The sequence below is a fragment of the Mustela putorius genome, unplaced genomic scaffold (assembly GCF_011764305.1).
Source record: "Mustela putorius furo isolate JIRA1106 unplaced genomic scaffold, ASM1176430v1.1 tig00003845_pilon_pilon_pilon, whole genome shotgun sequence".
Taxonomy (NCBI): Eukaryota; Metazoa; Chordata; class Mammalia; order Carnivora; family Mustelidae; genus Mustela; species Mustela putorius.
Genome location: NW_025421998.1, coordinates 11,261,242 through 11,286,108, shown reverse-complemented (window position 1 = coordinate 11,286,108; position 24,867 = coordinate 11,261,242).

Below are 24,867 nucleotides of genomic sequence, written 5' to 3'. Positions count from 1 at the left end.
TTATTGTTGATGTGTTTCTTTGATTTTGTTATTAATTGGTTTATATAGTTGGCTGCTCCCACGTTGGGGGCATAGATATTTAAAATTGTTAAATCTTCTTGTTGAACAGACCCTTTGAGTATGATATAGTGTCCTTCCTCATCTCTTATTATAGTCTTTGGCTTAAAATCTAATTGATCTGATATAAGGATTGCCACTCCTGCTTTCTTCTGATGTCCATTAGCATGGTAAATTCTTTTCCACCCCCTCACTTTAAATCTGGAGGTGTCTTCGGGCTTAAAATGAGTTTCTTGGAGGCAACATATAGATGGGTTTTGTTTTTTTATCCATTCTGATACCCTGCATCTTTTGACAGGGGCATTTAGCCAATTCACATTCAGGGTAACTATTGAGAGATATGAATTTAGTGCCATTGTATTGCCTGTAAGGTGACTGTTACTGTATATAGTCTCTGTTCCTTTCTGATCTACCACTTGTAGGCTCTCTCTTTGCTTAGAGGACCGCTTTCAATATTTCAATATTTCAATATTTCCTGTAGAGCTGGTTTGGTATTTGCAAATTCTTTCAGTTTTTGTTTGTCCTGGAAGCTTTTAATCTCTCCTTCTATTTTCAATGATAGCCTAGCTGGATATAGTATTCTTGGCTGCATGTTTTTCTTGTTTAGTGCTCTGAAAATATCATGCCAGCTCTTTCTGGCCTGCCAGGTCTCTGTGGATAAGTCAGCTGCCAATCTAATATTTTTACCATTGTATGTTACAGACTTCTTTTCCCGGGCTGCTTTCAGGATTTTCTCTTTGTCACTGAGACTTGTAAATTTTACTATTAGGTGACGGGGTGTGGGCCTATTCTTATTGATTTTGAGGGGCGTTCTCTGAACCTCCTGAATTTTGATGCTCATTCCCTTTGCCATATTGGGGAAATTCTCCCCAATAATTCTCTCCAGTATACCTTCTGCTCCCCTCTCTCTTTCTTCTTCTTCTGGAATCCCAATTATTCTAATGTTGTTTCGTCTTATGGTGTCACTTATCTCTCGAATTCTCCCCTCGTGGTCCAGTAGCTGTTTGTCTCTCTTTTGCTCAGCTTCTTTATTCTCTGTCATTTGGTCTTCTATATCACTAATTCTTTCTTCTGCCTCATTTATCCTAGCAGTTAGAGCCTCCATTTTTGATTGCACCTCATTAATAGCTTTTTTGATTTCAACTTGGTTAGATTTTAGTTCTTTTATTTCTCCAGAAAGGGCTTTTATATCTCTCGAGAGGGTTTCTCTAATATCTTCCATGCCTTTTTCGAGCCTGGCTAGAACCTTGAGAATTGTCATTCTGAACTCTAGATCTGACATATTACCGATGTCTGTATTGATTAGGTCCCTAGCCTTTGGTACTGCCTCTTGTTCTTTTTTTTGTGTTGAATTTTTACGTCTTGTCATTTTGTCCAGATAAGAGTAAATGAAGGGGCAAGTAAAATACTAAAAGGGTGGCAACAACCCCAGAAAAATATGCTTTAACCAAATTAGAAGAGATCCAAAATCGTGAGTGGGGAGAAAGGGGATAAAAAGAGGTTCAAAAAGGAAGAAAGAAAAAAAAAAGAAAAAAGAAAAAAAAAGAAAAAAAAAAAAAAAAAGAAAAGAAAAGAATTTTTTAAAAAAGAAAACACCTAAGAAAAATGTAAAAAAGAAAAAATATATATATTAGATAAACTAGTAAAAAATCGTTAAAAAAGAAAAAGGTAACATTTAAAAAAAAAATTTTACCCGAAGGCGAGAAGAAAAAAAAAATGAAAAAGAAAAAATTAAATTAACTGCAAGACTAAAAAAAATCACAGGAAAAAGCCATGAGTTCCGTGCTTGGCTTTCTCCTCCTCTGGAATTCTGCTGCTCTCCCTGGTATTGAAACCGCACTCCTTGGTAGGTGAACTTGGTCTCGGCTGGATTTCTTGTTGATCTTCTGGGGGAGGGGCCTGTTGTAGTGATTCTCAAGTGTCTGTCCCAGGCGGAATTACACCGCCCTTACCCGGGGCCGGGGTGAGTAATCCGCTCTGGTTTGCTTTCAGGAGCTTTTGTTCCCTGAGCGCTTTCTGTAGAGTTCCAGAGGACGGGAATACAAATGGCGGCCTCCTGGTCTTGGCCCGGAGGAGCTGAGAGCCCAGGGCCGCACTCCTCAGTGCGCCCTCAGAGAACAGCACCCAGTTACTCCCGTCTGCCTGACCTCCGGCCGCGCTCCGAGCTCACCGAGCCTGCGACCAGTTCAAGGTCACCCCGAGCTGCGAGCTTACTGTCGGCTCTGTCTCTGCAGCCGGCTTTCCCGTTCCAATACCCGCAAGCTCTGCGACACTCAGACACCCCCGATCCTTCTGTGACCCTGCGGGACCTGAGGCCACGCTGACCCCGCGTGGGCTTTGCCCCGGTTTAGCCTCTGGAGCGATGTCCCTCAGCGGAACAGACTTTTAAAAGTCCTGATTTTGTGCGCGGTTGATCCGCCGCTTGCCGGGAGCCGGCCCCTCCCCCCGGGGTCTCTCTTCCCGTCGCTTTGGATTCACTTCTCCGCCGGTCCTACCTTTCAGAAAGTGGTTGATTTTCTGTTTCCAGAATTGCTGTTCTTCTTCTCTTCGATCTGCCGATGGATTTTCAGGTGTTTGCAATCTTTAGATAAGCTATCTAGCTGATCTCCGGCTAGCTGAAGCAGTCTCAGCTTGCTACTTCTCCGCCATCTTGACTCCTCCTCCGAATATCTGGATTTTTAAAACATCTTTGCACGCATTTTGTATTTCTCTATGTTTTCTCTTGTTAATTTATATTATTGATTTTTGTTCTTCCTTTGGGAAAATGTGGTCTCAGTTTCTAATACCTGTTCTTGTTTCTCTAGTTGCATGCATTTAACTTCACAGCATGTTATTTTATGGCTTGCAGTATTCGCTAAGATCTGGAATATTCTCCAACTGTCTCCTGTCTCCTGCCTCACTTATTTTCCTCTGGGCTCCGTTATTCCATTTGCATACCTTGGTTCTTCTATTCCATGTTCTTAGGTTGCTTCAAGATTGGGAAAACCCTTCTCTTGCTTATAGCTCTAAAGAAGGAATAGATCAATTAGTAGAGTGGTTTAACATGCAAATAAGTAGATCAGACATATCTGTCTCCTGAGCTAAGACCTGTATAATTGACTACTGACTGTCTATAAGCAGGTCTCAAGGATATGGTGTAAGCACGAGGAATAAACCATTATACACACATTAGTAGTTAATATCTGTGAGAGAGCTTTGCTATGCTTATCACTTGTGTGATTCTTTCCTTTCTGTGTTTATTGTAGAAAGGTGACTTAGGCAGGTTCTGTCTCCCTTGACAGCTCCCACCTCAGGCAGGACTGGGTCACATTTCTCAGGGCTTTATCCTGGGCTAAAATACAGCCCAGCTCATTGTAGGGGAGGGATCTTCCTCACTCTGCAGTTCTTTGGGCAGATATTCTGTTGATTTCTCTGTAGATCATCCTACAATGAATCTTAATATTTGAATCTCTTTATGAAACACTTCCTAAATAAAACTAAAGTCAGTGAAACTTATATGGGAAAAACTGACAATGTCATGTGTAAGATCCCCGACTTGAGACCAGAGTCAGGTGTCCTAGGTTTATAATGCAGTCCTAACGTTAAAGATACCCTTAGGGGACGCCTGGGTGGCTCAGTGGGTTAAAACCTCTGCCTTTGGCTCAGGTCATGATCCCAGGGTCCTGGATGCTTCCTCCTCTCTCTGCCTGTCTCCCTGCCTACTTGTGATCTCTGTCTGTCAAAGAAATAAAATAAAAATCCTTTAAAATTAAAAAAAAAAGATACCCTTAGGTTCTTCCTTTTAAAAGTGGGCATACTATTTCGTAGTATGACTGTATATCAAATATTAATATTAAATACTAATTTATTAATAAAATTAATATTAAATATATTAACTAAATCATTTCTTTTTATTCTAAATAGAAGTGAGGGAGGGATAGCAAGAAAGGGAAAGAGAGAATTTTCAAGCAGACTCCACACTGAGTGCAGAGCCTGACTCAGAGTTAGATCTCAGGACCCTGAGATCATGACCTGAGCTGAAATCAAGAGTTGGACACTTAACTGACTGAGACACTCAGGTGCCCCTAAAGATGGGCCTACTATGTTTAAATATTTATTTTAAACTATTTTGAAGGATATAATATTTTTAAATACTACTTTAAAATATATTGAAAAGGTTTAATATATTAAAATATTTTAATAGCATAACCTTCGTATCTGAGCCACAGGACTGTAGTGGAGAGTAAATGAGTAACAGGGCACAACACTCTGAAGAGTGCCTAGCACATAGGGCACCCTACGACAAGCACCCATATGGATCTTTATGATTTGCATAATTATTTGTGGGCAGGAAATTACTGAGTGACTTATGCATCCAGTATCTTATTTTGGCAGCTAGAAAGAAATTTACACCTTAGAGAAATGTGTACACTTTCTATTTATTGTTTCTCCAGGAAATAATATTGGAAGAAGATAATTGGCTTTATATTCAGAACTGGATTTAAGTCCTCGTTGTGTCTATTTATAAACTTGAGCTAATTACTTAACGTCTCTGGGTCTGTTTTCCTTTCATTAAATAAAAGAAAGGCAAAATAAAACATGTCACACATTTGCAGGATTACGTGACAGAAGATGAATAAAAACCCTTGAGGAATCCTATATTTATTTATCAGACTTTCCTCTGCTTACTTCTAATGAGAATACAAGAAGGGTTAGCAGACTCTTCTTGGGTTTGTTTAAACTCTTGGGCATGTTAGCGCCTCCTATCGGTAGGCAGCAGATGACCACAAGTGTGAATTCCTGATAGAATCTAACTGAAGACTAAAAACAGAAAGACATTTTAGACCATGCCTTGGAGGTGCAAAATCCAAAGAAGAAACGTTTATTTTATAGCAGCAAAACTAAAGCAACCCTTTGCCCCGAGCTGCCTGAGGTATGCATTTTTATTGAGAAAATACAATTTAAGTTTCTCTGTTTTTAAAAAAAATCTGAGACACCTGGTTTGCTCAGATGGCTCCACACTAATCACATGAATTTAAACACCTCCTTCATGGAATCAATGTCACCAGAGTAACAGGATCAATATTGAACAAGGGAAAGCATTTCTTATGCAAAGTTGCAGATCCCTCTGGTCTCGAGACATATAAAAGGAACTCGATGGGATGTTTGCTCCTGTGGCTGAAGATGGAGGAGGGAAAGATTTGCTTTATGGTTTTAGAAAGGGAAAACTTTAAAAATTCAGCAACATCTGTACTTATAAATTATGAAAATAAAATTTTGCCTACCCTGAATTTCCTTTTTAATAATGAAATGGTGTCATCCACTGCATTAACGTAATTAAGAGTTGATTTGTTTCTTTGTCAGGAGAATTCATTTTGACAATATTGTATTTATGAGCAAGACTATTTTATTCCCCCTCCAAATCTTAGTTAATGAAATCTTTCACATTCTACAAGCAGAATTTATGTAACTTTCTATAACAGTTTATTCGGATGAAAGATGAAAGTCATGAGATACTGCAGGTGTGTCGCTCTATGACTTTAATCTGATGAAATACATAGTCCCCAAATCGATATGGATGGTTTTGGGGAACTCTCAAGTACAAGTCCTCCATTATTTCCTTCTGTCACAGTGTTCTCATTTACTTGGATCAGGCTTAAAGATTTCTTGAAATAACAGTAGTGTGAGTCATCGGATAAAGCCTACACTGAGACTGCTATTCTCTGTGTTTCAGAGTCATTAAGTACAAAGGGGAGATGAGTTAGCAGAGTCCTTCTGTTTTTTTCTTTAAAGATTTTATTTATTTATTTGGAGGAGAGAGAGAGAGCATGTGAGCTGGGTGTGGGGTGGCAGTAGGAGAAAGAGAGATAATCTGAGGCAGACACCGAGTTGAACATGGAGTCTAACACGAGGTTCAATCTTACAACCACAAGATAGATTATGACTTCAGCTGAAATCAGGAGTCGGTCACTTAACCACCTGAGCCACCCAGGCACCCCTAATCAGTTCCTTCTTAAACCAAGTCAAATATAACCAGTAATACCTTGCACTTGATTGCTTTGTAAAAGTATGTTTTCCTCTTGTCCATATAGTGCTGAAGTTTGATCATATATTTTAATGATGGGAATGCCTGAAGCAGTAATACTAAATAATTTCCTTGCCTTCTAAATATGCTATTATGAAAATATTGTTCCCATATCTCATTTTAGTACATTAGGTGATAGCAGTATAGTTTAGATATGAACACAGAATTATAAGACAAACTTTTTTTTTCCTATCGTTTTGTTCAAGCTCCAGATAAAATGCGAGGAAGTGTAGATGCAGAAATATTACAGGACAGTCCCAAGGCCACAGTAAGTAGTGAAAGTGGAAAGGAACATTGTTAAGCATGTGGAGCAGAAAGCCTCAAGAACACGGGGAAACAGCTTTGGCATCAGGTTGGGACCTCAAGGAGCTGTCCCATCAGAGAGAGGAGAACAGGAAGACTTTTGATGTGTCTAAGTACCAGCTGTAAAGATTGTACCTGCCTAAGAGTATGAATTGAAAAGAAGTTTTTAATTTCACTTGGGACATTAAACCCCCAACATCACACCAAATGCACGATGATAGTCTAAATTTTCACTATTCACCTGACGCCAGAGTGACCTAGTCAAAGTGAGTGTGTGTTGGCCATGGGAAGGAGACAAACGCAGCACCTCTCCAAGGAGAACCCACACTGAGGTCAAGGAGGCTCTTGTGGAACAATGACAAGACCTTCACGGAAGCGAAGTCAACAAACGAGAGCAAACATAAATGAGAGGGAGAAAGGTCTCCGCAAATGGTCAGCCTGGGCTCAACGCCACAGAAATGAAACTGGAGTAACTCATTCGAAGAGTACCACGTTGTAGGTCAACCTAACGAGAGACCGTAACATAAAGGATACCAAATAACGCTGCCTTAGATAACTGGAGAAATATAAGAAAGAATGGGAATCAAAAGGAAAAGCGTACTTTGTGGTTAAGGAACATATGGCTGTAAGAAGGAGAGAGAAGGAACCCCAGAAAGAAACAAAACATACAGTAGGTGGAAGTGAACACTTATGACCAGATGAACAACACGTGAAACTTTGTTACAGAAAGACTGTATGAACTGGCAAGCAGGTATGGGGTAACATCATTTACACATACATATAATAGATATTATATTATTATACTTAAATTAGATAATAAATAGTGCATATAACATTTACATGTGTCTCTCTCTATACAGCTCTATTTATATTGATGTATATATAAAAGGATATATGACATGAAAAGTAAGATAAATGTTTGAAGTATATCCAATTGATTTACTAGAATAAAAAATGCAATAAATTACATAAAAATAGTACTTAATAAAGGGGCGCCTAAGTGGTGCAGTTGGTTGAGTGTCCCGCTCTTGGGTTCACCTCAGGTCCTTATCTCAGGATCACTGGATAGAGCGCCGTGCCCAGCGTAGGGCTCTGTGTTCAGCAGAGAGTCTGCTTAAGGCTTTCTTTCTCCGGGCGCCTGGGTGGCTCAGTGGGTTAAGCCTCTGCCTTCAGCTCAGGTCATGATCTCGGGGTCCTGGGATCGAGCCCCAAATCGGGCTCCCTGCTCAGCGGGAAGCCTGCTTCCCCCTCCCTCTCTCTCTTCATGCCTCTCTGTCCCCTTGTGATCTCTGTCAAATAAATAAAAATCTTAAGAAAAAAAAGCAAAAACTCTCTTTCTCCCTCTGCCCTGCCCCCCCATGGTATCTCTCCTGCTCTCTCTATCTAAAATAAATAGAAAAAATCTTTTAAAAATAGTATTTAAAATGTCTGAGAATTATACAAAAATAATGACACGTTATCCTCAGATTTAAGGATTAAAGTGAAGGAAACTGCAGAATAGCCAAGACAGAGAGAAATCTCAAACAGACTCTGTTTACCTGAAACAGGTTATTTACCAATAATAAGACAAAAGGAACAAATGAGAAAGAGAGACAAGAAAATAACTGATTTTTTTTTAATGACATAAATTATCATGGTGCAGGCATTACTACATTTTAAAACACCACTCCAAGTAAAATACATTAAAATAAAATAAGATAGAAACAGAGAGGGAGGCAAACCATAAGAGACTGTGAGGTAAGAGAATGAGCCGAGGGTCTCTGGAAGGGATGTGGGTGGCGGGTTGGGCTGGATGGGTGAGGGTATGAAGAAGGACACTTGTTGGATGAGCACTGGGTGTTTTATGTAAGTGATGAATCACCGAACTCTACTTCTGAAACCAATACTACGCTATATGTTAACTAACTTGAATTTACATAAAATCTAAAAAGAATTTAAAAAGATAAAGCAAATAAAGAGCACATTGGGAACAGAAAAAAAAAATGCATTCATCCTGAAGAAGAAAAAAGTTGCATTCATCCTGAAGGAAAAAATGCATTCAGTAACAAATGGGAGCATAGCCTTTAATAAACTGTCACTTGCAGTATTCAATAATATCCTAGAAATCCTAGCGGGGAATATTAGAATGATAAATAAGTGGTTTCAAAGTGAAAGAAATGAATCAATATTTTATCATTTTAAAGGACTCTTTAAAAAGAAAATTCAAATGTTTCTATAATCTATAAAATCTGATCAGAGATGCCAGCAAGCTCTTAGGCTATAAACACAATCTATTTATGATCAACAACCATTCATAAATATAATTAAAAATAACACATCATGGACTTCTTCCCTCAAGATTTCCAAAGTGGCCCCTTGATGATTCAGACCATAGCACATGAGCACATGCACGGGAGAGGGGCACCAGGATAGGAGTCACCCGAAAGGAGTAGAAGGAACGGTCCAAAGTTCACAGGATCCAGCCATTCCTGGTTCTGCCCAGCCATACGGAGGGTGGACATTTTAGGGATGGGGCCCAGCGGACAGAGGCTTCAGAATGCTGCCAAACTGGGCAGAAACTCATTGGGCTCTGCAGTTAAGATGATGCATTGATCTGTGCATTTCCTGTACTTCAACAGATTTGCTTTCTGAAACCATGGGAGAGACAGAAAGAGCATGAACAAGAGGAGGAAATATAAAGTTCAAAAGGAAGAGGACAAAATTCCAAAGAGAGCCCAGTTAACCACCACAAATGCAAATGAACTGAATTTGCCTGTTAAAACTAGAACTGATTAGACTGGAAATAAACCTATATGCCCTGCATAGAGGATAGACACATGAAGCCTAGAAATGCTAGAAGTAAAAAGATGGTAAAATTGGTCTCAGAAAATGGTAGCCGGTGGTAAGACAGACACCAAATAGATCTTCTGACATGATGTAATACAGAGAGATCTGTTACATGTTATGCAGTGGGTTTTAAGTCACCATGGTGAGCCAGACAAAGCTCATGATGGACCACTCTAGTGACAGCACCTTGGTTTCCCTCTATCAGATGCTTAATTAACCTCGACTGAAAATGAGGAGCTGCTTTATAAACAGAAGGAGGCCTTTCTCCAGAATGCCAGGAGTGCGCGCCTCCCTCTGTGGGCTTGTCAGAGACTCTGTGTAATGTCCCTATCTACAGCACATCCTTTGAACATTAGCAGATCCACTGGTCATTGGGCTCAAGGGCAGAAGGATGTGTCTTCTGGCCTGGATGTGATGCAGAACGTTGTCTTTCTCGGGGACCCACCTGAAACTGGCAACATCCACCAATGAATGGGTTGCTTCAGGATTTCCAGAAGTCCTGCAGCTTCCCAACTTTTAAAAGCCTGCTAAGCATACTTGCCTTTTTTTACGCAAGGTGCAACACCTCCTCCCAAACTTAGAGGGGGTGTCTTGGTAAGCAAGAAGCCTCTGGGTCCGAAAACCCTCCCTGATTCCGCAGGCCAGTTAATCTTTGGGAGCTTAGTTCCCCCTCTCCCAGGCATAGGTGGTAAGCCACCCAGAGTATAAATCTCTCTTACTTCTTGTGTGCCAGTTCCAAGTAGCTGGAATTTATCATAATGTGGACTTACATGATATTCTATCAAACACAATGATGAACAAAGATTTCGTCGATTATATAAAAACAAGATTTCACGCAACTCTGGAGCAAGACAGTGAACGGGAACCACTCTCCTTGCCATGAACGGTCAAACTGCTGTATTTGTAAAGTTAAAAAAAAATAATAATCCATATCATGTGATGGAATATGTCACTATCTGTAATAATGGCACCATTTAATTAAATTGATGGCAGCCCATCATCACCCAGTTTTTTTGTGGAGAGCAGACAGATGAGTTGAAGGGGCATAGGGCGAGGTCCTTCATCATGTATGATGGGCTGAATGTTTTTTCCCCCAAATCCCTATGTTGAAATCTTAACCTGCAATGTGACAGTATTAGGAAGTGGGCCTTTGGGAAGTGATTAGGTCATGGGAGTGGAGCCCTCCTGCTGGAGTCAGTACCTTGTAGGAAGAGACACAAGAGAAGCAATGCCACGTGAGGATGTAAAGAGAAGACTGGTGTTTGCAAAACAGGAAGAGAGCCCTCCTCAGCCACCCGATCTGCAGATCCCTTGACCTTGGACTTCCAGCCTCCAGGGCTTGGAGAAATAAATGCCTGTTGTTTACGCTGCCAGGTCCATGGTGTCCTCTTATAGAAGCTGGAGCCAAGACATCACGCATCTTCCAAAATTTCCGTGGCAGTGCAAATCTCTGTAGCCCTTCAACATCCTTCCTTTTTCTCTACAATTTAAACCACTATACGCATGCTCCCTCCACTTACAAATTTCTTTACTCCCTCACCCTGTGAATCGGTGCTTCAGAGATGGGATGTCAGGACAAAAATGACGAATAATAGAAGTGGAAGGGAGCACTACATATTGGGAAATATGCCAGGCTCTTAGAAATATCGTTTCTTGTTTAGGATCCCCATTTTACAGATTAAGCATCTTACTGCTTTCCAGTATTAGGTCAAGAAGGAATATTTAGAGCAGTCCTTTGTGTCCAGACCTTAAACCAGCCTCCCCAGTGAGTGATTAGAATCAGCTGAAAGCCAAGGATGACATGAGCATGGCCCTGTCAGATTTTCTCCTACCTTGGGTAATATCACGCAGCCATCCGGTTCTCACACCCTCCAGAGCCCATTTCTGGAGCTATCTCCCTTTTCTTATCTTACCCCCTTTCTTACTGGGACGTGTCAGCCAGGTCCAGCAGTCTCTTCCACCTACAGCCTATTTGGAGGAACTCGGACATTCACGTTCGAGCTCTGCCGAATCGTGACTCTGGCAATGGTGGAGAACCGGCACCTGCCACAGGTGAGGTCACTCTTCAGGTAGGGAAGTCTGTTCTCCTTCAACAGGATGAAAGATATGACTGCCCATAGCCAGAAAGGTCCATGAAAATGGGAGAGTTTCAGATTTCCAGGAGCATTTCCTGAAGTATCTGTATCCCGGGATGTGGGTCTGACTTTGATTGCAGCCCTGACTTTGGCAGAGAAGACCACTTTGCACTTGTGGCCACGGACCATTTAAATGCTTAATTTGGTTTCAGCCAAGACAGAGGAACAAGTCCTTTGGTAACCGCCCCAGGTGCCTGTGGGCTCTCAGAGTTTGCTTCCGATTGTCCGTTCGTTGATCTGACGCTATTGTCGAAGGTGTCCAAACTCACAGAACCTGTTAAAACAGCTATCATCCTTCGTCATGCTAACATCACCCTAACCAAAGCAGGAGGTAGCTACTGATCCCACAACCACTTGCCTTCCACTCGTACCAGATTCCAACTACCTATAAGCTGCAGACCAGAACTCACTGCATGCCAGGGTCACTGCCATTCCACTGACGGCAATCTAAGGGCTCCCAACATCTATCAGAGAGATTTATGATCCAATTCCAAAATCCCTTCCCGAGGGTCTGATTTATATGGCTAGCCCTGTATTAGCCAGATCCCCTAAGAAACAGACCTGAAACAAAGATTATGGGTGAATGATTCTCCGTGAGAGGCAGTCCTGGCCATGAGCAGCAGGAGGAGGGGTTTGAGAGGGAGCATGGGAGTCAGTGCAAGCTGATGTGTCTCTGTGCAGATGCCAGCATCCAGATGAGCACCGCGGGAACCAGCCTGCCACCTGGCTCATGGATGTCTCCACAAGCCCAGCCACAAAGTAGAAACGGCACCTCAACCAAGCCTATGAGCTAAAGGACTGGGTGTGGAATTTGTCTTTTTCTCCCTCCCTTCTGTCTCCTCTCGACTGAAGTTCACTCTGAGGTTAGCTAACTCTTCTACAATTTAGAGGTACATCATTCCTCCGCATTAGCAGCTCCGGGGGAAGCCAATCATTTCAGGGCCCAGAGTGTGGCACTATCTGAGAGTCTGGAAGGAGTAGAGCCAGCATGGAAGTCCTACTGTCCAGAGAAAGGGCGGTTGGGGACATCCAAGATCATTCCTAAGATGACAAAGTGTCATGTTGGGAAGACAGGGAAGAATGTGTGTGTGTGTGTGTGTGTGTGTGTGTGTCTGTTGTCATGAGTCCAGACACCAGAGAACACAAAGACCCAGGGACACTAGCTCTAGCTATTAAACAAAGCAGGGCACGTAAGTTTCAGGGCTCAGCACGAAATGAGACCGTGGGCATCCCTGCTCAAAATCCCAGAGAAAAGTTCTCTTGAAGGCACTAAAATAAAGAGGGAGCTGAGTGGCTCAGTGGGTTAAGCATCTGCCTTCAGCTCAGGTCATGACCTCAGGGTCCTCGGATGGAGTCCTGCATCAGGGTCTCTGCTCAGCATGGAGCCTGCTTCTCCTTCTCCCTGGGCGGTTTCCCCTGCTCATGCTCTTTCTCTCTCACTCTCTCACTTTCTCTCAAGCAACTGAATAAAATCTCTTAAAAAATAGTATAGAGCTTAATATTTACCTTTATATTGTTAAATGACACTTTTGAAAGCAAATGTAAGAGCATTCGCTGCCTATGGAATCATCGGATTTCACAATCTGTGTTTCCTGACTTAGACAAGCATGCATCTTTCATTGCTCTCAAACAAGGGAATTGAGATGCTGCATAAAAGTAGCTCTTTTTTTTTTTTTTAGTTTTACTTCTTGATCGATGCACATTCTGTCAACAGTGTCAACTTCTGGCTTGTTGACAAGTACCTTGGAACTGAAATAGACTGGAACAGAGAAAGAACTTGGAGGCTCTCTATCCTTGTCCTTCTTACCATTCCAGTAGGAAAGGGTGGCGGACAAGGGAAGGGACAGGTGTAGGAGAGGACGGGATAGGGTCCTTGGTCATCTGGATTTCTCAGAACACCACTGCTTCTTTTCTGAATGTAAAATCAAGAAACTCCGAAGTTCTGGTTGGGATGGAAAAGGGGCTGCTCAGGGCTGAGAAAGCCCTCGCTTACTTACTCACTGACAACACACTGACCTTGCACTTGGTTTGACTTTCCCGGAATTCTGAGCTTGTCCGAAGTGTGCATGTTAATGGCTTTGACAATTGAATATACTTGTGTGACCACCACCGCGGTCATTCTAGAACATGCCATCACCCAGGAAGCTAGCTTACCCCCTTCCTACTCCACCTTCCATCCCTGCTCCAAATTTTTATCACTACAAAATGACTTCCATAATTCTAAAACTGCATGTAAACAGAATCGTACATTAGGCAATTTTTATTCCTTCCATTTAACATATTTCTGATGTATCATTGTCAATGGATATTTGAATTGTTTCCAGTTTTGGCAATCTTGAGTTTAGTAACTGTGAACATCCAAGCACGATTTTTTTTCGAGATGTATACTTTCATCTATTTGGGATAATCACCTAGGAGTGTAATTTATTGCTCTTATGGCAAAGATATGTTTAACTTTGTAAGACATTTCCGAACAGTTTCTATCAGTTTTTACTACTCCCAATAACATGCGAGAGCCTTACTGGCTGCAAATCCTCATTGAAATCGAGACCATCAGCCTGTCCAATTTCATTCCTTCACATGTATGCAATGGTGGTCACATGATTTAATTTAATCTCAAAGCCTCTGAGGTCAAGCACTTTTTAGATGTGTTTATTGGCCATTTTGTGTCTCTTTTGTGAAGAGTCTGTGCAAGTTTTTGCCCTTCTTTTCATGACTACAATATTTGTCTTCTTGTTATTTAATTGGAAGTTTCTTTATTTATTATGGTGGCAAACTCTGTGTCACGTGTTCTGGACTACAAATATTCTCTTCCAGTCTGTTTCCAGACTTTTCATTTCTCTTCATGGTGTTCCAGGTGTCAGGTAAGTTATTTATTATTTGGGCCGAGCCCCATTTATCACTCTTCCTGTAGAGTTAGTGCATTTCATGTCCCAAGACATTTTTGCCAACCCCAAGCTCCTAATTGGTTTTTAATCTCACATCCAGACCAGCAGATCAAGAGTCACAAAGGTTGACAGTGGCCTGGATTTCATGTTGGTGGTAAGCCCGCAACCACTCTGTGTGTGAAATGTCTTCTTTGGGACAAAGCGTCATACCTCAGCTTTTAGTACTATTGAATACATTCAGTAATAGCTTTCAATAATATTGAATACTATGAATACTTTATTCCACTCTAAAATAAAAATTAAAGGCAAACATTCTTACGTTTCGAGAATTTGTTTGTAGTAAAAGCAAGATTGAATTAACAATCTTGAATTGTTCATTAATAATGGAATTAACAAAGCTGATTCTGCCAGCTTTCACCTCCTGGTTGAGCTCTTGTCCCCGTACACGGCATCGGTCTTCTCCTTCCCTCTCCTCCTAACTAGTGTTCTGTACAGTGTCCGTCACAGAACGAGCCAAGTTGTTGGCTTCTAAGCTGGACGCTCTGAGTTTCTGGACAAAGGCGTACTCTTCTTATGCTGTAAGATTGGCTAAAAGCATTTCGCCTGCCTGCCCTAGAGACTGTAAGACCGTCTGTGACAGAGACTGTATCTGGGGTACTTTTATTTAGATCCAGCCTCTTCGTCCCTGCTGTATGATAAAAGCTACATGATGTTTTAGGGTGCTTTTTGTAACACACATAAATAACACTTTTTAAATCTACAGTGTTAGGTGGCTATTTCAACATTTTCAAATATCAGAAAATTACACCGATGTCAAACAAGATTTTCCACCTGTTTTCTCGGCCCTTCATTCCTCAAAAAGTTCTTATGCCTTCTGACACACAGACACAAACACACACACACAGATGGGGTAGGCATCAAAAATAAGAGACACATGTGTGAAGACATAAATTAATTTCTAAATAAACTCAAAGAAAAAAAAATATTCACCTAAAAGAAATGCCATTTATTCATTTAGATAGTTTCAAATTTAATTTAAAACATAGAAGCTAGAGGTGCCTTGTGGCGGTGGGGAGGTGTCAGATGATTAAACATCTGACTCTTGATTTAGGTTTAGGTCATGATCTTAGGGTTGTGGGATCGAGTCCCACGTCGGGCTTCATGTTGATCATGGAGCCTGCTTAAGATTATCTTTCTCTCCCTCTCCTTTTGCTCCTCACTTAACCCTATTTGCGCGCACACACACACACACATACTCTCTCTCTCTATCTAAAATAAATGCATACATACATAAAATATAGAATATAGATTCATGTTTTCTTCTAAAGGTGGGAAAAATGTTTTGCATTTCCATAGAAAAATTTTCTATTGGATTATTTAGATATGTTTTCCCATCGTTCTCAGCACAGACTTTTTTCACGGTGCTGCACTTTTCTACAGTCAGGGAAGTGACCCCAACGTTGTAGAAGTCCCACTCTGTTGTGGTTGGCATCACACCATTTCATTTAACCAATGCACTACAGAATTAACAGAGAAGTATCCTAGTACTCAGTGTTCAGAGGCTTCAAGACACTCATCAGAAGCCATGCAGTAATTCATAATGCAGTGTTAACATCCCCAAGAAATGAAGATGGTTTAAATCCCAATACAAAAGCAACTCTTTCATTGGAAAGGTGATCACATGGGCAGCCAAATGCCTCAGATTTAACAATAACAATGTGAATTTTTAGATATGATTTCCCAAATTGTTAATTCACAAAGCAACTTTAATACCAGGTTATATTTGGATTTCAGGCTAGAGTGGTGAGCTTGTCATAAGAATTATTCTCTGTGCCCTTTTTCCCTCTCATACTTTCTTCCTAGTCTTGTAGCTTCCTTACAAACAATTCATTACAAACAGCCAAAAACAAGCCAAAGAGCCCACACAGATGGGAGAAAAAGGACAGTTCAGATGGAAAAGTCAACCATTAAAAGGTACTGAGTATTTCTACGTATTCTCTAAAAGCTTTTCCCTACTGCTGGGGAGAGGCGGGTTTTCTCAAGATTGCCACAGAACCTGTGATGGCACGCACTTTAGAAAGCCTCCTGCCCTGGGAGAAATGCTGGCCTTTGAAAGTGCAGGTTATGATGCCATTCGTAATGGCTGCTGTGTTACTGAGTGCTTCCCTTCAATTTAATCTTAAAATAGTTCTGTGGAATTATTTTTTTGTCTTTAAATTGACATGCACATGTGTGAAGAAATGGCTCCTTCGATCTCTTCTTTCTACTTGAGATTTCTTCCTATTTTTTTTTCCCCCCCGCAGGAAGGCCCAGTCAATCCAGTGCCTCAAGACCATCAGAGAAAATCTCAATACCCATGGAAGATTACGTCCTGGAAAATGCACCTGTAATTAAAATCCTAAAGTCCTTAACGGAGCTGTAGGTTTCCTTGGTTCTTCAATGCCTTCTTACATGAAATTAAGTCTGATCAAAATTGTTTTTGAAGAGCACACTGCTGTCACTGGTCAGGGGTGAATGCATGGAAGAGTGCTGTTGATGGGACTTGTAACCAACTGAGCTCCGCGGTGTGTCCAATAGACTTACAGAAGTGAATTCAAACCCACGGCGTACTTCACAGTGCTCTAAGCAAGTCGGGAATAGCTGAAGTAGATAACAGAACAGGACATGCACAGTGAGGGGGAGAGGTACCACATTAGCACAAGATCCAGCGGGCAGGAGAGGCTCCAGATACTCAAGTGATTGCTGATGATCATTTCATAAGACTGTTTTATTTGGAGGTCTTCCCTTGTGGCGATTGCAATGATCACTTCAGGTTACTATTGCATCGCACGAGTTAAGACTGAACATCCTGTTACATGATGGGCTTGTCCAGAAAGTCTGCAGGCAGCTAAGGAAATTCTGCAGGCTAGTGTCAGGAGAAAAATCTACATTGTGGGAGATTAACAGGGAGTTGCTAATGTGATATGATGTTGAGTGACATTTTGTAAAACAATTTTCAAATGACAGCTGTATTGCTCAGAGTTGGCGAATGTCTGTCTCTTCTGCTCAAAAGGTGGGACTGGGGTGGAGACCTGAGACCTAGGGTTTGATGTGGTTCCTAATACATAGTAGGATTTATATTTTATTTTTCTCTTGCTTTGATGTGATTAATTATTCACTGTTTCTTCATTCGTATCCTTATAATGAATCTTTATGGATTTCTACTAAGAAATATGTTATTTCCTATTTATACACACAAAAAGTCTGATTCCAGTTAGTTTCTCAGCTAATCTTTCTGATGTTTCTGTGCTTCTGTTTCAAGTTAATGAGTGTAACACTGGCTTTCTGAAGACATCTTTGATCTGTACATTTAGGATAAAATTCTACTTTAATAAGTACTGAAAGTATACAAACATTATCTTCAAAAACCCAAGTAAATTATATTTCCTATCAGAACAGCAGACACAAAAATTGCCTGGTAATTATTTGTAATATGAATGAACAAGACCCTAGCCTTCCCTGATCTAAGGAAGGAGATAAAATGTGTTCTCCAAATGTTAATGCTGAAAAATCAGAATTGTTTAGAAGACCACCCCTTGGCACCCCTGTCTGAGAAAATAAACAGAATAAAGATGCCAGCAGTAAACCATGCAATAACCATTTGCTTTCTCTGTTCTATGTGTGAGTCACTGGTAAAGTCACATTGTCTGTACAATAAATTCATGATTTCTTGGGATGACACGTATGGTATTCTCCTTGAAGGTGAGAGAACCCAGGTTGTCTGCAGAACCCAGGTTGCCACCTGTCACACATAGGGAGGGGCACATTCAGAGGACAGTGAGCTATTAGAGCTCTCTTCTAACAGTTTGTCACTGAAGGGTAAGTCCACTTTATATTTGAATATAATTCGCAATAGACGATTGGCTGCTGACAGTTCAGCTGGAACTTGTGAGCGCCAAGTTGGGACGTTTCACCAACAGAACTTGGGAAAGAAAGATATTTAAACCAGAAAGCAACTGAATCTGCCTGCTTCCGAATTCTCCAGACATAAGCTCTTTGACTTTTAGTTGTTGTAATAGAATGTATTTTGACAGTGATGTCTGTGGGCAAAATCCTTCCCCTCTCTATTTTGTTAATGTTTTCACTTCCCTTCTCTGTTATGTTCTATTTAACCACCGGGAGGAACACGTGTCATTAGTAGCTAGTTATAAGAATCTGGAGGGTCTGTCCTCCATGCCTTTTTAATTCACCTTGTTCTTGTCTTCATTTTTCCTTTGCGTTGGTCTTTATACTGTTGTAAATGTGATTTTTTTTGCACTTCAAATTATGTGGTTACTTTCCTTATTGATGCTAGTTTATTTTTATTTTTTCCTAGAATAGACTGGAACCATTTCTAATGTGCACGTGACCCCTTCCCACAGGGTGCAGTGACCAGGTGCACACCAGTGGGGCTGTGAGTGGGAAGGTGTCCTTCCCAGTCAGCCTCTGATTCAAGGGTTTGTTTTCCAAATTCGTCAGCCGTGACTTTGGGCAACTTGTTGCCAGAGGTGGGAATGCTAATACATGTGTATTTCCCTCCAGCTTTGTGAACCTCAAACTTTTATTCATGGAGGATGGAATAGGGACCGCGGGTTTTGGAAAGGAGAGCACAATAGGGAATAGATGGTGCCTTTTTGGAAATTTCCAGTTTCTGGCTGAGGGATGCAGGGGCAGGGAGGAGGGTTAGCTATAGAAGAGAGCAGTCACCGGAGGCCGGATGTTCCCTGCACTGGGGTTTTTGCCTCTGAAGGTGAGACTGCTCACTAATTTTTGACAGAGTCCAAAAGAGCTGGAGGAAGGGTCTGTTGTGTAAGCCAGCGTCAGAACAGGGAGAACCTATAAACTTGCTTTGAGAGATGGTACTTTGGAGGGCAAACAAAAACAACGATAACAAATAAAGCTGTTGGCTGATTTCCACTGCGTTATACTCTGTCAATAAGCCAGCTTTCCCTGACTGAGCTCCTGTGGATTTCAGAACATGTGGACAGTTGGTGACAAACGAGCTACACTTGGCTTCCCTTCTGGGGAGATCATGCTAGAAAAAACTACTCAGGCTGAAGGCAACTGAATTTCACGTTGATTGCCACTGTATCTGCAACTTTGTATGATTTCATGTCTTTTTATATGTACTTATAAGATAGAGTTCTTGGTGTTTACACTTTTTTTTTTAGAGATTTTATTTATTTATTGGAGAGAGAGAGAGGGAGCAAGGGAGGGGCAGAGGGAGAGGGAGAAGCAGACTTCCCTCTAAGTGCTGATCCCAAAGCCTGGTTCGACCTGGGGCTCAATCCCAGGACTCTGGGATCATGACCTGAGTCAAAGTCAGACTCTTCACTGACTGAGCCATCCAGGTGCCCCACTGGTGCTGACACTTTTAAAAAACCCTTCAGCATAACAAATAGCATGGAGGACATGGGGAGTTAGAGAGGAGAAGGGAGTTGAGGGAAATTGGAAGGGGAGGTGAACCATGAGAGACTATGGACTCTGAAAAAACAATCTGAGGGTTTTGAAGGGGCGGGGGGTGGGAGGTAGGGGGAACCAGGTGGTGGGTATTAGAAAGGGCACGGATTGCATGGAGCACTGGGTGTGGTACAAAAACAATGAATACCGTTATGCTGAAAATAAATTTAAAAAGTAATAAAAAATCAAAAACAAAAACAAAAAGAAACAAACCCCTTCAGCCATAGTGTTATTACTATTCATGAAATAGTACCTTATAATGAGCTATTATCATTGTATATTCTATAATATTAATATATTATTTTAAATTGTTTTTCTAAATCTTCCCTTTACAAAATGAAGATCAATCAAGCCCGTGTTTCTCAAACTGGGATAGGCATATCCAGAAGGGAGGAAAATAAGACACTTTTTTTAAATTTAGTTTTCTTTTAAAGATTTCTAAGGAAAAATCATCCAACGAATTACTGAAAATATGCTATAATAAGTGGATGTAGTACATAATGGGACACAAATTTGGATGAAGTTTTAAGCAGAAGGTGAAAATTTGCCAACATTAGGATATAATGTGGCCTGGGCGGGGGGGGGGGGGGGGGAGATTTGGGGATGTTTCTAATCTCTTGGTCTTTCCCAGACAGATGATGTATGTGATCCTGTCTTTCAAGATTGCCCAACATGGGGGCGCTGGGTGGCTCAGTGGGTTAAAGCCTCTGCTTTCTGCTCAGGTCATGATCCCAGAGATCTAGGATCAAGCTCCACTTCGGGCTCTCTGCTCAGCAGGGGACCTGCTTCCTCCTCTCTCTGCCTGCCTCTCTGTCTACTTGTGATCTGTCTGTCAAATAAATAAATAAAATCTAAAAAAAAAAAAAAAATTGCCGAACATGAGGGGAACCTCCCCCCTCCCCAGCTCCCTACCCTGCAGCCCTGTGTGAGCTCCAACTTTAAGATAAAAAGAATTCTCCTGTCACTTCTTTGGAAATGGAGAAAAATTGACAGCTTATTGCTCATGTAATCACCCATTTAAAATTGAAGACAGCTTATTAAATCTTCCATTTACTGTTCTATTTTTCAAAAAGCCCAAATCACTTAATCTTTGCTCATAAAATTTATTTCCAATTCCTGTATCCTTCCCTTAAAGGAACGATCTTTCCCCATGACAAGACGATCATTTGTATATTGTACTAAGAAAGGCAGAGGAGCCTGTGATGAATCGTCTGGTTGAACCAGGGGGCTTATACAAAATCTTTCAATTAAAAATACATATAGGAAACCGTGGGGAAGATATTCATCATTACTTTCTTAATCTTTCTTCAAAGATAGGTCCCATCCATCTCCGTTTAAAGTTATTTTATTTTTACTGAATCTTTCACACTTGAAGTATATCATTTGTGGAAGCATTTAGATAGTTAAGATGCTAAGACACCCATTCAAGTATCAGTTTTCAAAGCCTGTGTTCTGGAAAGGACAATGTATCTCAAAGCTTATTTTCATGTAAGAGAGGCATATGTTTTTTTGTTCTGGAATGGTAACTAATTTTTTAACAAGTGAGCTAATGTGCTTTTAATGACAGGAATACAGTCTCCAGGAAGAGGAAAACAACATTTTTCATTGCAAATTTCATGGGCATGTTATGACACATCAAGTTATGTATACACAGAAGTTGCTGATATGTTTTCCTAAAATTCACAAAGTCATGTAGCAACTACAAGAACAGGACTGAAAAACAACCTTGGGTCCCCCAGGCATCCGCACTCTCCCACCCCCCCTGGGCTACCCCTACTGTGAATTTCAATACCAACAATTAGTTATGCTTGTTTGGAAATTCATGTAAATGGACTCATACTGGGAGCACAGGGCTTGTGTGTGGCTTTTCCTCACTCCCGGGTTTGTGAGATCTATCCACTTTGAGGAGGGTAATTATATATGTTTCCTTCTTGTTGCTGTAAAGCATTACTTAACATAAATATGTCACAGGTTGTTTATAATTTTTCAGCTAATATCTGTTTGCCCCTCAGTTTTTGCTCTTTCCTGTTGTGCTGCTATCTTACGTGTTTCCTTCACTGAGCTTGTCTACACATATGTGCCCAGGAGAGGAGCAGAGAGGAGAGAGAAGAGGAAAATATGGAGCCAGACCAGATACTCACATTTTACTGGAGTAAACATTTGCATGAATCTCAGGTCCCAGGAGCACTGTACCCAGTATCCTTGACCACAATTACCTAGTGTGCCCTTGGTGGTTTCACTTTGCATTTCCCTGAGGACTAATGATGTAGAGAAACTTTACATTTATTAGAAAATTTAGTGCTGGTACAAGGCTTTTTAAAAAAAAAAAAAAAACGTTTATTTATCTGAGAGAGAGAGAGAGAGAGAGAGAATGAGCAGGGGGAGGGGCAGAGGGAGATCAGGGAGCCTAATGATGTGGATTTGATCCCAGTGACCACGGATCAAATCCCGTCAAATGTAGGTGAAGTTCAGTGGGGGGTGGGGGGTGAGAAAAAATTCTTGTGATGTCTCGGATACAAAAAGCTGGTTTTATTAGGGCATGGGGACAGGACTCAAATGCAGAAAGAGCTGCTGCCCTGGGGTTTCTGAGGTGTGGTTGATTACACTCTTGGGAGATGGGGGAGGTAAGGAAAAGGGAGGTTTCAAAAGGATTTTTGTATGTTAAAGAAGACTCACAGGATTCCAGGGGCCTGGCCGCAGTGGAGTTAAGGTTGTTTTTTCCCCTCCAGCAAGGCAATAACATGAAGATAGTTGGGAGCTTCCTGGAGGGACATTACATTCTGCCCACTTCAAGTATCCGTCAATGGGCTGAAGATTATAGGGCAATTAATCCTATCTACATTTCCTTCTGGAAGCTAGGCCACTGATGGAAATGCTTTGTTCTTGTAGACTGCTAAGACTTAGAAACTGAGGGAGGCTCCCGTTTGGCAGGATTGTGATCTCCACAAGTTAACTATTTGTTTTTCCTTTAGGGCATCCAGGAGTGCCTGAGGAATGTCACCTGTGTCCCTTGGGTTCGGGTGCTGTGGGTTGTCATCTTCTGCCTGTCCTCAGCTAGCCTTCTGCTCCCTCAACACTGAGACTCTGGGATCCTGACCTGAGCTGAAGGCAGACCCTTAACCAACTGAGTCCCCACGCACCCCAAGGCTTTTTTTTTTTTTTAATAGAGATAAATTATTTCTGCTCTTTGATTTGGAAAAGGTCTTTATATATGTTGATTTGATTCTTTTGTAAGAGATAAATGCATTGGATCCTCATTATTTGCAAATCCTGTGTCTTTACCTACTTGCTAAAATTTATCTGTAACCTAAAAATCATTACAGATTGATGTGGGCAACAAAGGCAGAAGAAAAATTATTAAATTGCCTTACTACCTATGTAAAGGCCTATTCAGCAGAGCAGCCCCACCGTGGTTGAACGGCCGTTTTGTTGTAAAACTTAAACTGACCTTGCCCCCCCACCCCCAAGGGGAACTTACTTAAAAGCAAGTCCGGGAAACCAGTCCCAGGTAACAAAGTCCAAATACAAGGGTGGGTCAGGCCAGGTGGAGGTATTCAATCAGTGGGGGGCGCATACTGTCTCCTAGCTACCGAGGAGTATGGGCCCCTGCCCTTTGGGCACCTTTTGGGTGCCAATTCTGAACTAGGTGATAAGCTGGTTCAAATGTCTACTAGGGTAAATTGTAATTCAATTGGTCGCCCAGCATCACTGTGGAGTTTCCTGTGTGTGTTATAATCTCATTGGCTACCTGTGTGTGGCCAGGCCCAACCACATGGCCTTTGCTCTATAAAAGTTAGTCTGGAGAGCAGGGAGGGGTCGTCATCCTCTCTGTAGGGGCAGCCCTGACCAGTCTGTTTGACAGTCGGTCTGATTCCTGATGCTTGGTGCAAAATAAAGCTTTGCACGACCTTCGCTTTGTATCAGTCTTGCTCCTTCAGTCACGGACCCATTATTGGGGTACCCAATTTTGGGGGACCCAACACCTATAATCCATTGCCAAGTCCTTGAAAGAGGCAGTAATGATGAAGTTCTAGAATCTAGGTGAGGTTCAGTGGGGTGAATGGCCTCCGGAGCCAATGAACAAGAAAGAATTCTTGAGACATCTTTGGTGCAAAATGGTGGTTTATTAAAGCCCGGGGACAGGACCCTTGGGCAGGAAGAGCTGCTGCCCCGGGGTTGTGAGGGGTGGCAGGTTATGTACAAGGGACTGGGAGAAATAAGGAAAAGGGACGTTTCAATAGAACTTTCATTTGCTAAAGAGAACCTGAAAGATACCTGAGGTCCTGAAGCCCTGCCACTAGCAAGGTATTAACATTAAGATAGTTAGGAGATTCCTAAAGAATGTCACACGTGTCCTACTTAAGGGTGGGGGTGGGGGAGAGGTTGGAGGGTGTCAACTTTTGCTTTGTCTTCAACCAGCTTTCTGTTCCCTCATGAGTGACATTCCTCTAGGAAATCGGCTGCCTCCATGTTAATGCTTTACTAAGAACAAAACGCAATCTTAGCCCACCGCCAGGACCCTCTTCATCTATTTTAACACATAAAAATTCCTTTGGAAATTTCCTTTATCTCTACCCCCCAAGATACATGCTGGCCATCATCCCCAAGCATATGACCCACTGATATACATCTGAAGAGCCTTATGACTGAGTTTTTACCAAACAGTAATAAATGACCTTTTCCTAACAATAGTTAGCCCCCCCCCGAATTCTGGAAACCTTGTTTCCAAAATACCTGGGAGGTTTACATTATCCCTAACCCCCTCCCAACTTGAAAGTATATCATGGGCCCCTCCTCAGAGTCGCAGTGCAGCTCTTTTTGCCCATGGGTCCTGTCCCCGTTGAAAAAAACCCACCTTTTGCACCAAAGATGTCTCAAGAATTCTTTCTTGGACAACAGCTTCAAACCCTAACGTCTTTCCTACCTCACAGATGGCACTTTGTGGCCCCTCATGTATGTATGCAGAATGGCAAGAGCTTTGAGTGGAATCACCCAACACATGGTCCCGGCTGAGGAAGGACAAGGTGATGTTCTACTTGGTGGTTTGAGCCCCCATACAGAAATGTCCAGATGGTGGAGCAGGAGAGGGCAGTGCCCTGTGGAAGGCTCCAGCACC